The sequence below is a fragment of the Puma concolor genome, chromosome A3 (assembly GCF_028749965.1).
Source record: "Puma concolor isolate L17-30 chromosome A3, mPumCon1.1.hap2, whole genome shotgun sequence".
In the NCBI taxonomy this organism is placed as follows: domain Eukaryota; kingdom Metazoa; phylum Chordata; class Mammalia; order Carnivora; family Felidae; genus Puma; species Puma concolor.
The window spans coordinates 109,341,637-109,358,645 of record NC_141669.1 but is presented as its reverse complement, the minus strand read 5'-3'; the positions used below and the strand labels follow the sequence as shown (position 1 = coordinate 109,358,645).

At 42.5% G+C, this 17,009-nt stretch overlaps 1 long non-coding RNA gene across 1 annotated transcript; it reads left to right on the top strand.

Annotated features, from left to right (window-relative positions):
• The first annotated feature begins 8,168 nt into the window (after positions 1-8,168).
• Positions 8,169-16,528, top strand: LOC147582650 (uncharacterized). The gene is made up of 4 exons (XR_015249379.1): positions 8,169-8,265; positions 10,788-10,975; positions 12,114-12,433; positions 15,965-16,528. It is a non-coding gene; the product is annotated as an uncharacterized LOC147582650 (long non-coding RNA).
• The last annotated feature ends 481 nt before the right edge of the window (positions 16,529-17,009 follow it).

Here is a 17,009-nt window from a genome sequence, read left to right as displayed (position 1 = left end):
TGGATGAAGAGGCCAGAGAGAGAGAAAGAGAGAGAAGAAGAGATAGAGAGAGAAAGCTGAAGATGCTAAGCTGCTGGAAGATGTCAGAGGGGCCACAAACCAAGGAATGCAGGTAGTCTCTTGAAACTAAAAAAGGCAAGAAAACAGATTCTTCCTGAGAGCCTCCAGAAGAAATCCAATCCTGAGACCCATTTTGGACTTCTAATATCCAAAGCTATAAAATAATAAACGTGTTTTGTTTTAAACCACTAATTTGGGATAATTTGTTATAGCAGCAGTAGGTAACTAATACAGATAGACAACTTATTTTTCTTGTTGTCATTTGTTTCAGAAACGACAGGAGGCTTTTGGTGAAAGCTGCTTGGGGAAGAAATGTTTCTACAAATCTTCATGGACTGGGTTTGAATCAATATGGAAGGAGTTTTAATGAAGCCTTGAACAGTAGCTTCCAGAAGCTACACAGGAAGATACAGAGAAGAACAAAATTTGATATCACGGTTCTTTTTTTGTAATGTTTATTTATTTATTTTGAGAATGAGCATGAGTGGGGGAGGGGCAGAGAGTGGGAGAGAGAGAATCCTAAACAGGCTCTGCACTCAGCGTGGAGCCCGACACAGGCTTGATCTCACAAACCTCAAGATCACGACCTGAGCCCATAGTGACCTGAGCCAATATCAAGAGTCAGATGCTTAAATGACTGAGCCACCCAGGCGTCCCTGATATCACTGTTCTAAAAACAACTTTCCTCTTGCTTAGGACACAACTATTTATATGGAGTATAACATAAACGTATTTGAAATATGTATTTAACATATTATCTTCAAACATACTGTATTCAACTGATTAAGTTTGTTATGACAATCCAGGATCATATTTATGTAAATGTAAATGTGCTTAAAATTTGTCTAGAAAATTATTGATACTTCTGATCCCAGTTTGTATGAAACAGTGATAAATGCCAAGTATCAATAGACTATTCAAGTCTCATGAGTAATGCTATGAAATTAGACATGGCTAACTGCTACAATTACCTGATTAAAGAATGGAATAGTTTATTTTTTCATATCTTTGTTAGGGTACATAAATAACACAATTCTCTCTTTTAAAATTTTTTTAATGTTTATTTTTGAGAAAGAGAGGGACAGAGCGTGAGCAGGAGAGAGGTAGAGAGGGAGGCATAGAATCCGAAGCAGGCTCTAGGCTCTGAGCTGTCAGCACAGAGCCCACATGGGGTTGAAACTCACAGACCTGTGTGATCATGACCTGAGCCAAAGTCGGACACTTAACTGACTGAGCCACCCGGGCACCCCCTGTTTTGTTTTGTTTTTTTAAATTTAATGTTTATTTTTGAGAGAGAGATAGAGTATGAGTGGGGGAGGGGCAGAGAGGGAGAGGGAGACACAGAATCTGAAGCAGGTTTCAGGCTCTGAGTTGTCAGCACAGAGTCTGACACGGGGCTCGAACTCATAAACCTCGAGGTCATGACCTGAGCTGAAGTCGGACGTTTAACCAACCGAGCCACCCACTAAATAACATGATTCTCTTGAGAATTGTCTGAATCATGTCTTCATTTGCCCCTTCACATTTACTTGATACCCTTCTTCACCCTGCTCTGTGCCCTGGAAGGCTGGGCCAACATGGGCCAATTCAATAGGCTCCCTGGCTCCCTTGCCTTCTGGCTTGAGACTTTGGCAGAGGTCTCCAGCGGGTGACCAAAGGGAGTTAAGAAGGGTGAGGTGAGAGTATATGTTCTTCCGATATCCTCCTAAATAAACTAGTACTCAAATCCTTGATTCAGAGTCTGCTTCAGGGGATCCGATCTAAGAGAGCATGATATCTGGGAACTACCCCCATCTTCAGGGTGGACCCCTGCAAGCTTGCTAGTACTTCCCATAGCTAGCTGGACCCAAGCTACACCCGTCAGCTTCTCCTTCCCTGGAATCTTGTATTGGAACAGAGAGGATATAGGTCAGTGTCTGCAGGAGGCTAGGGCTCTCACATGTGAACTCAGGAGCTTTGCAAGTATACCAACAGGTAAGGGAAGCAGAGAATGCCAGTCTGCAGGACAGGGCAGAGGGGTGGTACAAGGAGGCAGGGAAGAGAGAGAGAGAGAGAGAGAGAGAGAGAGAGAGAATGGCCCAGAGAATCAGAGAAGAGATATGGCTTCTTGATCCAGATCCTTCCTAAAACCCTCCTACACCTGGCTCCTCCTCTGTGAATTATGCCGATATGGGTACAACATAGGTATAAATTCTCCATTGTCTCTCATGGTAGCTCAAGTAACTTCTATAACATACCATCAAAGAATCAATTAACCCAGCAAATCATCGTAAAATTACACTCACACTCTCAGCAAACCAGAAAGCTCTGCTCCACTACACTCCCTGTGAGAATTTCCTTCTTGAAGGCTTGAAAGCACAATGATTGTTAATCCCTCACAGGTGAATGAACAAAGCTTCAACCACCCTCGGGCATTTACAAAATCTGGCCTAAAGACCTGCTTGGCACATACAGCGAGGTGTTTGTGGTCCAAGACAACCCAGAAAGGAACAATTTATTCCCTAATTACTCTCCTGGAGCAGCACAAGCTCACCAGGGAGCCCCGATCTAGAGATTGGTGGTAGGAGGAGGAAGTTGGAGAAAGTCAAATACGCTTGAACAGGAACACACTGTGACACCAGTTCTGCAAACTCCCTGGTCCCTACTTACTGCCTGCCAGGGTTCTGAGTCCTCAGCTTTCTTGTCTTTACTTCCTGGGCCACCTAATGTGTGGGTGTCATAGGCTGTTCCCCATATGATACTGCTATTGAGGGAGCAAAAGTATCCCCTATCTGCCAGCCTGTCACAATTCATAAATTCTCATTATTAGGTTGTTCTTCTGGTTAAGCTATTATTTCTAGAATATTTCTAGATATTCTAGAATTATTTCTAGAATCTAGAATTTCTAGATGTCCTATAAAATACAGAAGAAAGACTGGAAATGTCGTTGTTACCTTGCTGTTCAGGGTAGGGTGGCAGCAGAAAGATTTTTTTTTTTTTCTTAATGCTTTTTGGTGATCAGAGGGAGATACCAGAAAGGGATTGGAGAAGGAAGCATTAAAGGACCTTAAATCCGTTTGGAATTAGATTCATTTGTGGAACAAACATCTGTTGAGTAGCTGTAACAGGCATTGGGAATACAAAAAAACCAGCCTCCTGCTTTTATGAAACATAGAGATTAAAGAAAAAGATGGTTAGAGATCAAAGAGTCAGTCCAAGATGGTGGTTCTCAACTAGGGGCCATCTGAGAACTCCTGGAGATGTTTTTGCCACAACAGGAGGAGTTATTCCTGGCATCTATTGAGTAGACGCCAGGGATGCTGCTAAATGTGCTGTGACGTGCAGAACAACTCTTCCACAGTAAAGAATTATCTGGCCCAAGATGTCAATAGTGCCCTGGTTGATAAACCCTGTAGTAAGACAGTGATTCTCAAAGTATGGTTCCTGACAGGCAGCATCAACGTCATCTGGGAACTCGTTAGAGATGCAAGTTCTTAGGCCCTACCCTAAACCTGCTGAATCAGAAATTCTGGGGGGTAGAAGCAAGCATTCTGTGTTTTAACAAGCCCCCCCAGGGGACTCTGATGCAGGCTCATGTTTGAGAACCACTAAATTAAGGAATGAAGGAACCTATTGTTACAAGTGAAGGCAAATGCTCTGAAGGAAAAGAACTCTGTACCAATGCTACTCAAAAAGTGGTTTACTCACTATTGGTAGCATCACCATCAGAGAGGTTGTTAGGAGTACAAATTCCTGGGTCCCACCCTAGACCTGCTGAATCATGGGGAGATGTGTAGGGGTTAGATTGAGAAAGCCATTGTGGGCCATTCTAAGTAACTAAGAACTTAGATGATGGGAAATCGGAAATTTTTTGACTCTGGGTGGATCAAGTTCTGGCAATAAGCAGGATTAGGTTGGAGAAAAGATTAGAAGGAAACCAGATGGAAGGTTGTTGAGGTAGTTCCATGGGAGTGTGAAAAAAGGCAGAGGTCGCAGAGATGAAATGAGGGAAGTACCAGTGGGAAAACCACAGGAGGAAGAGTGTATAGGATGTGATGACTGATTGGATTAGGGATGGAGGTGTGCCAGGAATTCTTTTGACTGGAAGTAGCAAAAAAAAATCCCAATTTAGAGTGGTTTAAATGGAGGAGTTAATTTTTCCCCATAGCAAGAAGTCTAGACCGAGGCAAATGCTGCCTTTGTTTCATGATTCAACAATATCAAGGCTGCTGTCTCTCTACTTCTCTTGGTCTTTTCTTAATAGTTGTCACCTCATGGTCACAAGATAGCTGCTGCAGTTCCAGATGTCTTGCTTGCATTCAGGGATGGAAGGAGACTAAGAAAGACAGGGTCTGTTCCTTTCGATAAAAAAGCAAAAGTGGGGCACCTGGGTGGCTCAGTCGGTTAAGTGTCTGGCTTCAGCTCAGGTCATGATCTCCTGGTTCTTGAGTTTGAGCCCCGCGTTGGGCTCTGTGCTGACCGCTCAGGGCCCGGAGCAAAAGCGTTTGTAAAATCATTCAGAGACTTCTAGTTATTGGCCAGAACTGCACCCCATGACCACCTATAGCTACAAAGTAGTGTGAAAAAGCATTTATCATTGGCATCTCCATGGCAGAGAAAGAGGTTTGGAAGTTTGTATTAAGTCCTCCAATCTACAGCATCTGTAAGGGAGGAAGGAGTAAACTAGACTGACTCTGGCTTCAGCTAATATGGGGAGTCTGGCACTATTCTGTAGGATAGGAACATGGTGGGAAGAAACAAGTTTGGAATGGGAAGGACATTATGGTAGATTGCCTACTGCAATAATTCTATCCACTGTTGTATATATAGCTCTTTGCTATGAGACTGCTACTTTTTAAAATGTTTTTATTTATTTTAGAGAGAGAGACAGCGAGGAGGGGCAGAGAGAGAGAGGGAGACACGGAATCAGAAGCAGGCTTCAGGCTCTGCGCTGTCAGCACAGAGCCTGACATGAGGCTCGAATTCACAGACCTGTGTGATCATGACCTGAGCGAGTCAGACGCTTAACTGACTGAGCCACCCAGGCATCCCAAGACTGCTATTTCTACCATCAAGAAGTGGAATTTACTTCTCCACCCTTTGAGTTGGGGTTTGGCCGTGGGACTTGCTTTGGTGCATGGGACATTAGCAAGGGTAACACAAGCAGGGCCCTGAAAAGCACTTATACATGGAGGCTTGCTCTCTTTCAGCCAGAGGAGGAACACTGAGACCATGATGTGCATAAGCCTGATGAGCTCTCTAGAGGAGAACTGAAGTGCCCCAGCCAGGAGCTAGTATCAACCACCAGATACATGAGGCCCTTTTAGGCCAAGATGACCCACCAGAGACTATAGCTGCATGAGTGAACTCCGGTGAGATCAGCAGAATTGCCCAGTTGAATCCAGCCCAAAATGCTATTCAAAGAAATATGAACAAATTAATATCCTGGTGAAAACATCCCAGGAACTACCTGAACTTAAAACAAAATTAATTTTAATTTTTTTAATTTTTATTTTAGAGAGAGAGAACAAGCAGGGGAAAGGGGCAGAGGGAGAGAGAGAGAGACAGAATCCTAAGCAGGCTCTGCACTGTCAGCATGGAGCAGGACTTGGGGCTCAACCCCACAACTCTGGGATCATGACCTGAGCCGAAATCAAGAGTCGGACACTTCTACCAATTGAGCCGCTCAGGTGCCCTGTACCTGAACTTTTTGATCTGAAGCTGCAGATCGGGATGCAGGAGTTATCAGCGTAGAGGGAGTACATATTTGAGGTTGTGAAAAGGGATGAGATCGCCTTGGGGCACCTCAGAAGCACCAGTGAGAGGTGGAAAAGAAACGGGCATAGAGCTCATAAGAGCAATTTCCAGAAGAAAAGTATCAACAGTGCCATGTGCCAAGGAAATATTAGGAAAGATGAAATCTGAAAAGAGAATGTTGGATTTGGCAATTAATGATTGGTCATCAGAGATCTTGACCAGAGCAGTTTCGGGAGACAGGAGGGCCCAGAGGTCAGGTTGCAATAGGATTACAATGGGTTGAAGAGTAAGCATCAGGTGGGAGGTAGACTGTTTTTCCTAGGAGTCTGGGCTGTGGAAGCAAATAGAGGGAGAGGGGGCGGGGTGGTAGCTTGATGAAACCACACAGTCAAGGGAGGCCTGAACCTTCTTTTTGTCTTTCAAGATAAGGGAGGCTTGAAAATGTTTAGAAAGTGTTGGGATAGGGAGGATATTAAGAAAAGCCATAATATCCACTGGGACTTGTTTCTTGAGAGGCAGGGTTTCTTTTAATCAGGGGAAAGGACACCATAACACACAGAATGAAAGAAAACAAACACAAAACTAGAGGGTAGGCGTTGTGGGGGTGAATGAGAGAGACAAGGTTGTAGATATGGGAGTGGGAAACTGAGGTACCCAGGCTTGACAGCATCCATTTCCTCTGGGTTGTCAGAGATCCAAGAGGCAGAAGACAGGCTTTAAAAGAGTAGCAAAGCTTTGGAACAGGCTCTATGGGCGTGAAGGAGGGAGCTGACCGGGCACCAGTGTGGAATTCACTGGGATGCTGAGATCCATCTGAGGTTTGATGATCACTCATCTGGCCACTACCTGTGCCAGCTGTGTAGCACTTGGCAGTCTATGTGTACGAACTAGCAATGTGAATACTGGCTTACTCCATGGATTTCCTTCTAGCTTCATTTCCTGCAACACAAACTCTTCTTTTAATTTTTCTGATTATTAAGTTTTACTGGGCATGTGGCTTTCACGATCAAAGACTGCATTCACAAGCTTCTCTTGCAGCTAGTTGTGGCCACTTGACTAAATACTGACCAATGGGATATGAGTGCCAGTAAGTGTCCCTAAAGGACTAGGCATGGCTGTCTTTCTCTCTTCCTGTTTCTCTCTGGTTGGAATGCAGATACAATGGCTTGAACCCAAGCAACTATTTTTGGTTATGAGGGAGAAGCTACACATTTAAATGGCAAAGCAACAAGATAGAAGGGATCTTGGTCCCAAATGATCACGGAGCCAATATATCAGCACTGGACTAGCTACTAGCCAAAAGTCATTTACATGAAGAAAAATATTCTATCACATTTAAGTACATTTTCTGTTTTATATAAATGAAACTAATTCTAAATTTCCATACTCACTGCTCTCTTGAAGAGCCTCACCTACACTGATATTCTGTCAACTCCAGATGCCTATTTATTTCTCAACTCCTTATTTAAGTTTCTTCTAAGGTCTTTTTTGAACACCTACTACATGTTCTGACCTGGCATCAGCTCTGCTTATTCAAATCTCTGACCAAAGACTTATCACATTTGGGCACTTCTGTTTATATTTTACTTCTGATTAAACCTAAGGGGAAATACTTTCAATTCTTACTCAACTATTTTTAGTATTGCATTATTTTCACCGTGCTACAAAAAAAAATCATGCCATCCTGTGTTACACATTTATTAACTCATTTATTCAACATTGATTTGAACACTTTCTATGTACTTCGAAGTGATGGACTTCACAGAGACAAAAATCAGTGTGGTATCCCATCAAGAACTTGACCACCCAGCACAAGAGAAGAATATGAAAGTAACTAAAATAATGAAATTAGAAGTGACGCAGCCATATTTTGCATGTTTTGGAGAAGTAGGCAATATTTGAAATATTTTCCTAAATTTCCCATTGTGGTTTATAAGACTGGATTTAGAACTAAAATTTCCTGATTCCCAATATTCTGGTCATTGTATCAGACTCCACCCTAAGCCATGATTCCAAGTTTCATAAAACCATCTTAAAAGAATTTTTTTTAATTTGTTTAAAAGTTTAAAAAAAGAAAACAAGGGCTGTGAAAGAAGTAGGAGTTGATTTAAGTTTATTCATTTGTTTCCCAGTGTCAGGGCCCGAGGTAGATGTTGAGATAAAATTGAAACAAATGACTGATGTGGTCTTGTCCTCACAGATATTAAAAATAAATCTCCCATGTAAACATCAAGTGCTAACTGTGATGAAAACATTTCCAAAGGGAGGTCCAGAGAGGATATGATGGAGTGTTGGTCCTAGACAGGAAAAGCATGGCAGGGGCTGGGCTGGGGAGGGGAGGTAGCCTAGCAAAGGCATGAGGAAAGGCCCATTAACAGGAGAGAATAACAAAGACACTGAGAGTTGGCTCACTCCCTGGAGCTCAGAGAGCAAGGGGAAGCGAACGTGGTGTAAGAGGAGATGGGAGAGGTAAGTAGGCGCCAGACTGCAGAGGCTCCTGTAGACCACATTACAACTTTGGCTTATTTTAAGAGCAACAGGAGGCAAGTGAAGTGGTTTGCTTTCAAACAGATCCCTCGGGCTGCCAAATGAAGAGAGAAATATGGGGATGAGGAAAGAGTAGGAAGCAGGGAGACCAGTTTGGTGGCCATGGCGGGAATGCATCTGTGAGGTGAGAATAGCCTGGACACGGGTGTGCTGTGGGGGGAGAGAGACTGATAGGAGAAGTCTTCAGGAGGACTTAGCAATAGTTTGGAGCTGGGATGTGAGGAAAGAGAAGTCAAGGAGGACACTTGGGCGTTTGGGTTTCTTCACCTGATGGATGATGCTATTATTCAGGGAAGAACACGAACCAGATTTGGGGATAAGGGCAAAATGAAACAGGTCTTTCTTGGGTCCAGTTTTGGACATGCTGACTTTAAAATGCCCTTGAAATACTCAAGTGAAAATGTCATGAAGGGGGTCAAAAAATGGGTCTAGATTCACTTAGGAGTGGGACCTGGGTGGGAGAGAGGGATGATGAGTTACCTGTGGGTCGGTTCAAACTGAAGCTACAGGCAGGGATGAGACAACCCAGGCAGTGTGTGGGCATTAAGGGGGCAGGGGGTGGGGAGTGAGTGGAGAAACACCAGGGCTGGGTGGCCAGGTAGGGCAGCAGGAGCCCAGGTAGGAATTGGCTAAGGAAAAGGAGGAAAAGCCGGAGATGGTAGAGACTTGTAGGCCAGTCAGGAGAGCACTGTTTTCATTTTATTTAAGTTTATTTATTTATTTTGAGAGAGAGAGAGAGAGAGAGAGAGAGAGAGAGAGAATCACAAGTAGGCTTTGTGATTGGGAGTGGAGCCCAATGTGGGGCTCAAACTCACAAACTGTGAGATCATGACCTGAACCAAAATCAAGAGTCAGATGCTTAACTGACTGAGCCACCCAAGTGCCTCAAGGAAAACATTTCAAGGAGCATTCAACAATGTCAAAAGCTGCTGGGAGGATGAATAAGATGTGGCCCAAAATCTGCCTGGGGAATCCAGTGTCACGGTGATGATTCAAGTTCAAAATGTTTTGATGGAATGACAAGGGTGAAAGCCAATCTGGAGGGAATTGAGGAGTAAATGGAGGTACGGAAATGGAGGCAGAGTATAGATAATTATTTTGAAAAGTTTGACTGCAAAGTGGAAGAGAGAACTAGGGCAAAAGCTAGAGAAGGATGTGGGCTTGAGGGCTTTGTTGTTTCTCTTTATGGTAGATTCATAAATAGAAAATCCATAAATTGATTCAAATACACACAGAAATTTAGAACATAATAAAAGTGGCATCTCAAATCTCTGGGGCTAAGACTTTTTACGAAATGGTGTTGGGATGCCTGAATAGCCATTTGGACATTCTAAAATTGGATCTATACCTCATATCATATATGAGTAAATTCCAAATGAACTGGATCTGTAAATGTAAAAATGAAGCCATACAATTCTAGAAGAAAACGTGTGAATTCCTTGATATCTTGAGGGTGGGGTAAGGCGTTTGTTTGTTTGTTTGTTTGTTTTTAGTAATCTCTATACCCAATGTGGGGCTCAAACTCAAAACCCTGAGATCAAGAGTCACATGCTCTTCTGACTGAGCCAGCTAGGCACCCCTTTTATGTATGTATATATGTATATATGTATGTATGTATGTATGTATGTATGTATGTATTTAGTAAGGAAAAGGTATTTTTAACTCAAAATCCAGATACAATGAAAGAAGTGTTTGATAAATGTTATTATTTAGAAAGAAACCTTTGCATGCCAAAAAAAAAAGAACAACACAAAACACAGTAAGGAGGAAAACAAATTAAAAAAAAAATAAACAAAGTTAAAAGGCAAATGACAAACTTTTGTCTTCTTGGGGTAAATATTTGCCTCATGCATTATATATATTATGCATATTACCGGTAAAGGAATAGATATATAGATATAGATATAAAGAACCAGTGGAGAGGGAATAATTGGCCAGAGAAGAAAGGGGAAGCAAAGAGAAGGGAAGGGAAGGGAAGGGAAGGGAAGGGAAGGGAAGGGAAGGGAAGGGAAGAGGAAGAGGAAGAGAAGATCAATAGTGTGAGTGTCCTGTGAACAGTCCAGGACAGAGGATAGGGCATAGAAAGACAAAAAGGGACTGCCAGCAACTTCTGTGTTAAATCGACAGGAAGATAATCTGGATGTGGCTAGATGTTTAATAACATTAAGAAGCCAGTTAGCAGCTGAGAGGGAGAGGAGAGAAATTTAAAATAATCATGGTGGAGGGCAGGAGCCTGCACTGACCAGAGAAATGCCCAGAAAGACCAAAGCCTATTGAATGAGTGCACTTGGTGAAGGTGAACTTACAAAGGAGCCATTGTGCCCCATGAGTGGCTTTTCCCTGGCAGTCCTTGAGAGCTGAGTTATTTGACTTTTTATTGTCTTCTTGGGGCAAGGACTTCCTCCTGATTCCACTCTATCATCCTGGGAATTTTTTTCCTACAGATCCAGGAAGAGGGAGGAAATGAAGGGAGGCTCAGAAAGAAGCAGTTTAACTTATATGAAAAATATTTTGACTAACTCATTGAGTTTGTCAAGTAAAACAGTGAGCAATGTGAGACCTGGAGAGAGGCAGAGAAATTCAGAAGATTCTGAGAGAAATGTTAAGGACAACTGTTAGAAGAAGGCTAGTGGTAAGTTTATCTTATCACCTTAATTCAGAGCTTGCTCTCACTGCATTTTGTTTTGTGGTTGAGTGAGGAAACCCTTGCTCAGAGCTCAGAGTCCTAACACTTCCTCGAGTTAATCTCTGAGATGGTTCTCTGAAGGGGATGGTACATAGGGTGTGTCTGTCTCTGCGATTTGCTAGCTCCTTCCTCCTTGCTTGCCACTCCTCCCTCCCCCCAGTTCCATGCTGTCTGCAGACTAAATAGACATTAAGAGTTTCCTGTTATGACAACCTCTTCACAGCCAGGGCTGGTGGGAATGGCCCTTAGTTTAGTGTTGCTGGCACTCAGGGGATGGTAGGTTATATGCTAAGAGAAAGAGTGTGAGTGTAGTGAGTTCCTTTTGCAGAGCGGGGTGGGGGGAAGCATTCCTGTCTAGGACCTTGAGATCCTTAATCAGAGCAGAATACAGACTCATTCTCCATGGAAAGGATTACAAAATCCATGATGACAATATAATTTAAAAACAAAAACAGGGGCGCCTGGGTGGCGCAGTCGGTTAAGCGTCCAACTTCAGCCAGGTCACGATCTCGCGGTCTGTGAGTTCGAGCCCCGCGTCGGGCTCTGGGCTGATGGCTCAGAGCCTGGAGCCTGCTTCCGATTCTGTGTCTCCCTCTCTCTCTGCCCTTCCCCCGTTCATGCTCTGTCTCTCTCTGTCCCAAAAATAAATAAAAAACGTTGAAAAAAAAATTTAAAAAAATAATTTAAAAACAAAACCAAAAAAGCCAGTTTTCTGGGGGTCAGGAGTCCATCTTGGAAAGATCGTGTCTGCATCTAGGCACTGCCCATAGCCCAGCTCTGTGTGTCTACAGAGTCTCAAAGCACAAGAGAGAAATAACGCCAGTGAGTCACCAAGTCTAGCTATTTGCTGGGAAGGTGACTTCAGAGGGAACCCAGCCAAAGCTGGAGGCATTTGTGCAGCTGGAAACTAGATTACCAGCCTGGCCCTGTTTATGTGGGACATACTGACCTGGGAAGGACTAGAGCTCCTTTAGTCCTAGGGGTGGTCCAAAGCTGGGAATAGTAACTCTGATTCCTTTTAGAATAATCACATTCTTTGCAGTTTGTTTATATTAACATCTTTTTGTGTCTCTCTTCTGGGCAGGCCCCTCCTAACCTCCTAACTTGAGGACTGATTGACCTTCTAGGCGTTACTCCCAATGACCCAACTTTGAACTAACTGCCCATGTGGCAAGGTGATGTGAAGATACTTTCATTCTGAAGGAAGACTCTAACAATACAAAGGAATGAATATCTAATGTTGGAACTTCAGGTACATAAAGTGTCCAAAGATGTTTTGGGCCAGGATGTTCTACCTTGTGCTGTTCAAATGATCGACTAGGTAGCCTCCTACTTTACCCTCTTGAGAGGTTGGCTCTGCCCTTTGGAACTTCAGAAACATCTGGCTCATTGTCTTTCTCAAAGGTTAGTGGATCTCAGTTCATTCCAAGGACTTACTGATAATGGGTATTTATAACTTGATATTATCAGTGGACAGTAGGTAAGTGCTTTTCTCGTCACTTTGATAGCAAAAGGAGAGTACGTTTACATGCTGTCTTCAGGTATGGCGGGGAGGTGGATTTTACTACCTTCTTTTATAGAACAGGAATATTAGGAACCCCAGGAGCTGAGGCTGCGAACTCTCAGAGTGTCACCACAGACATGGAGTGAGCACTCTGCCTCTCTCATGAGTCTGTCTGGCTATCCACAACAAAGGAGGCAGCCAATTTAAGATAATAAACCCAACGAAGGGGCTGTCTTCACATTTTTATTTTCTACATCAATGGGTTTGGAGCATTTGAGCTTTGTAATTACACATTTCTCCTCGTTTATGCTTTCGCTAGTGATTTGCCCTCTCTTGGCCTTTAAACAAGCCAGTTTAGCAACCATGCATTCTGACATGGGGTTTTTATAGCACACACAAAGGGTGTTTCTAAAACACACAAAGGATTTAGGTCACAGATATCCAGTATAAGGCTGTGTCTGCTCTATTTTAATAATGCTCTTAAAAAATAATTTATGAGGGGCGCCTGGGTGGCGCAGTCGGTTGAGCATCCGACTTCAGCCAGGTCACGATCTCGCGGTCCGTGAGTTCGAGCCCCGCGTCAGGCTCTGGGCTGATGGCTCGGAGCCTGGAGCCTGTTTCCGATTCTGTGTCTCCCTCTCTCTCTGCCCCTCCCCCGTTCATGCTGTGTCTCTCTCTGTCCCCAAAATAAATAAACGTTGAAAAAAAAATTAAAAAAAAAAATAATTTATGAGTTCAATGTGCTCCGGTTCATTAGTTTAAATGAAAACTTAAATCATTCCCTAAATTATAAATTATTTTTAACTTATTTTCTAAAGCTAGGAATAGTACCACTGATTCTTTTTAGGATAATTGTATTCTTTACAGTTTATATATTTTAAAATCCTCTTAGCCATTTACGAGCTTTGTCTCTGTGTCTCGGTTTCCTCACCTGTGAAACAGACATAATAATAGTACCTTACCCACAGCATTATTACTAAAATTACATGAAGAAATTCATGTCATTAATGCCCTTAGCACCGTCTAGAGTGCTCTACCAAACTTAGCTATTGTTAGCATATTATAATTATTTTGAATTACAGAAGTAATGTGTGTTGTTGTAAAAAAAAAAAATCCAAAGAATTTGGAGGTTTATAAACTAAAGAGTAATCGTGTCCACTCTTCACCAGCCCTACCCGGTCCTACTTTCTAGAGATAGCCACTGTGTATCGACTGCAGTTTTTCTCTGCGCTTAGAACTTTGCTTGCCATCTAGCAACTGGCCATGGACATCCTTCCAGAGCAGGTTCCCTAGAGCCCCCTCTTTACATAAGATGGGTATTAGCTCCTCACCCGATCTGTCTGTGGCTCTGATATGTGTTTAGGTCAGCTTTGCACATTTCTGTGCAGTCAAATCCTTGCTCTTTCCTTACACCTTCTGGGGTATGTAGAATGCATAGGAAGACCTTCTCAGGGACCAGCATTTAGAAATACACTTCCCAGAACTGGAAAATAAAGACTTGCACAATTCAAGAGAAATTTTGGAAGATACATTACACATTAGTGTGAGTGTATTTTGCTTTTTACTGGAGAAGTTCAAAGACTGAACTGCTTTTAGGTGTCATGGACAATGCTACCTTCAGTTAAAGATGAGAAATACAGGAATGAAGACATCTTCCAATCTGCACAGCCTCTTCGTGGCACCTGCAGGCTTTTTAGAGGTCATGGTGTGGAAAGAATAGGGGGGAGAAGTCAGTAATTTGGTGCTCGATGTAGTTCAACCTGTGATTTAACCAGCATGGAGTGTAAGAAGGTGGCTTTACCTTATTTCATTTCAGAAGGTTGTTGTCAAAGATCATAACAGCAAAATCATTTGGAGACTCAAAAATTACCAACAAAGCCAGCTGAAGCCAGCAGCTCTTGGCAAGTTCTGTCAAGTTCTCTGCATTCTTGCTCACATCCAGGCATTGAGACACTATCTTTGAGAACATGACTCAAAGGTATTTTCCAAAAAGACAAGTGGATATTTAAAAAGAAAAAAAATTTTGAGTGATTACTGTATCTTTGACAGTGAGGTATTTCCATAAATATTTCACTACTCATGTTTTTCCTACATTTTTCTTTTTTTCTTAGTAAACACATACTGTGTCTATGTAAAGTCAGCACAACTGGCTGAAAAATATGAGGCCCACTATTTCAAAATAATTTTGTTAGGAGTTGTGTGAGGTTTTTGAAGATAAAAAGATAGTCTCCACCCATAATCTAGTTATTTATATTCTTTTTATTTTCTAGACTTTTTAGGGAATAATTTAGAAAAATACCAAGCAATTAGGAGTAGAATATCTTATATTTTGAGATAAGGACAATTCTGTGTGCTCTATCATGTTAATCAATTGGTGTGCTGCTCAGACATATTATTTTTAAAGGCACAGTGTAGCAGTGTCCTCTGATGATCCATGCCTTTATGTACTCCTCTCCCACAATGAATCAAGCCCTGAATGACTCATAGAACACATGGGAGGGGATAGTGTGTGACTTGGCAGTCTAAGTTTTTGAAGATATGGCAGCTTCCATCTTGGTCTCTTGGATTGCTTACTCTAGGACAAGGACTGGAATTAGGGCTAATGGGCAAAACCCAGCCTGCAAATTGTTTTTGCATGCCTGTGAGCAAAGATTGGCTTTCTTATTTAAAAAAAAAATTCTTTTTTAACATTTATTCATTTTTGAGAGACAGAGAGAGAGATCGTGAGCAGGGGAAGGGCAGAGAGAGAGAGGGAGACACAGAATGTGAAGCAGGCTCCAGGCTCTGAGCTGTCAGCACAGAGCCAGAGGTGGGGCTCAAACTCATGACCTCAGCTGAAGTCAGACGCTTAACTGACTCCCCTCCTATTTTTAAAATAGTTTTCTAGGGGCACCTGGGTGGCTCAGTTGGCTGAGCATCTGACTCCTGGCTTCAGCTCAGGTCTTTAGTCTCACGGTTCATGAGTCAGAGCCCCACATCAGGTTCTGCACTGACAGCACAAAGCCTGCTTGGGATTCTCTCTCTCCTACTCTCACTTCCCCTTCTCTGGCTCATGCTCTCTCTCTCTCTGTCTTTCAAAATAAATAAATAAACTTAAAAACAAAAAATCAAATATAGTTTTAAAAATTTTATTATTATTATTATTATTATTATTATTATTATTTTAGAGAGAGAGAGAGAGCGTGTGCACTGGGTAGAGGGGCAGGGGGAGAGGAAATCTTAAGCAGGCTCCAGGCTCAGCACGGAGCCCAACATGGGGCTTGATCCCATGACCCTGGGATCATGACTTGAGCCGAAATCAAGAGTTGGACACTCAACGAACTGAGCCACCCAGGTACTCCTAAAATAGAGTTTATTAAAAAGGGGAGAATATGTGGCAGACTGGAGGTGGCCCACAGGGCTTAAAATATTTGCTGTCTGGTCCTTTACAGAAAAAGTTTGCCACCCCAGATCTGAGGAATGCAGGCAGCTTGCTGTGAACACACTTATCTGGAGTGCCCTGGGCCTCAGGCGGTCCTATGAAAAGGCCAATATGGAGAGAAACTGAGGCCTCCCATCCAGAGCCAACACAAACTTCCTCGTCATGAGTGAATCAGCAGGGAAGTGGAGTCTTCAGCTCCAGTTCAGCCTTCAAAAGGTTTCAGCCTTACCTGCTATCAGCCCGTATCCTCATGAGACACACCGAGCCAGAACCATCTAGTCAAACCACTGCCAAATAACTGAAGCACAGAAACCATAAGAGATAATAAAAGATCAAGTGTTATTTTAAGCCTCAAAGTTTTGGGGTAATTTATCAGGCAGCCATAGTAAATAGAATATATTATGTATTGTCCCCAGGTAAAATGCTCATTCACTTCCTTTAAAAGTTCTTGGAGGTAGGAAGAATATAAACACATAAAAATCTTCATCACCCTATTATATCTGATGATTTCAAAGCTTTGCAATAACTACTAAGACCTCAGACATCACATTCCAATAAAGGTATAGGAATCAAATTATTTCTTTAGTATTTATAAATATCATCAATGTTTTCATCTACAGCCTCTACAAACTGCCTTTGTTCCCTGCTGACATCATACTTTCATTATACCTGGTATTCTTCAAATCACTCGTTTGCAAGGAAAGTGAATTTAGAATTGTAGCCATCAGTCTGTCAATGACGCCATCAAGCAATTTTGTTTTTTTTCCTAAGTAGTCCTGGAAGGCATTTATTGTTCCCTTTTCACAGGCAAGGAAGTTGAGGCTCACAGAGATTAAAGGGCTACAGCCACATAATTGGTTATTGAGAGCTAGGACTGAAGCTCAGCCTCCTGACTCTACACTAAGAGATCTTGTTTCTTCACCTCTGAGTATAGATAGTCCAGAGTGGCTTTGGGTTATAGGTCAGACAGTCTTTACCATTGTGCTAGTACTGACTCTAGAAATTAAGGTCCAAGCTTATGTTCATGATAAATATACACGGTCCAAGTGCTGGGT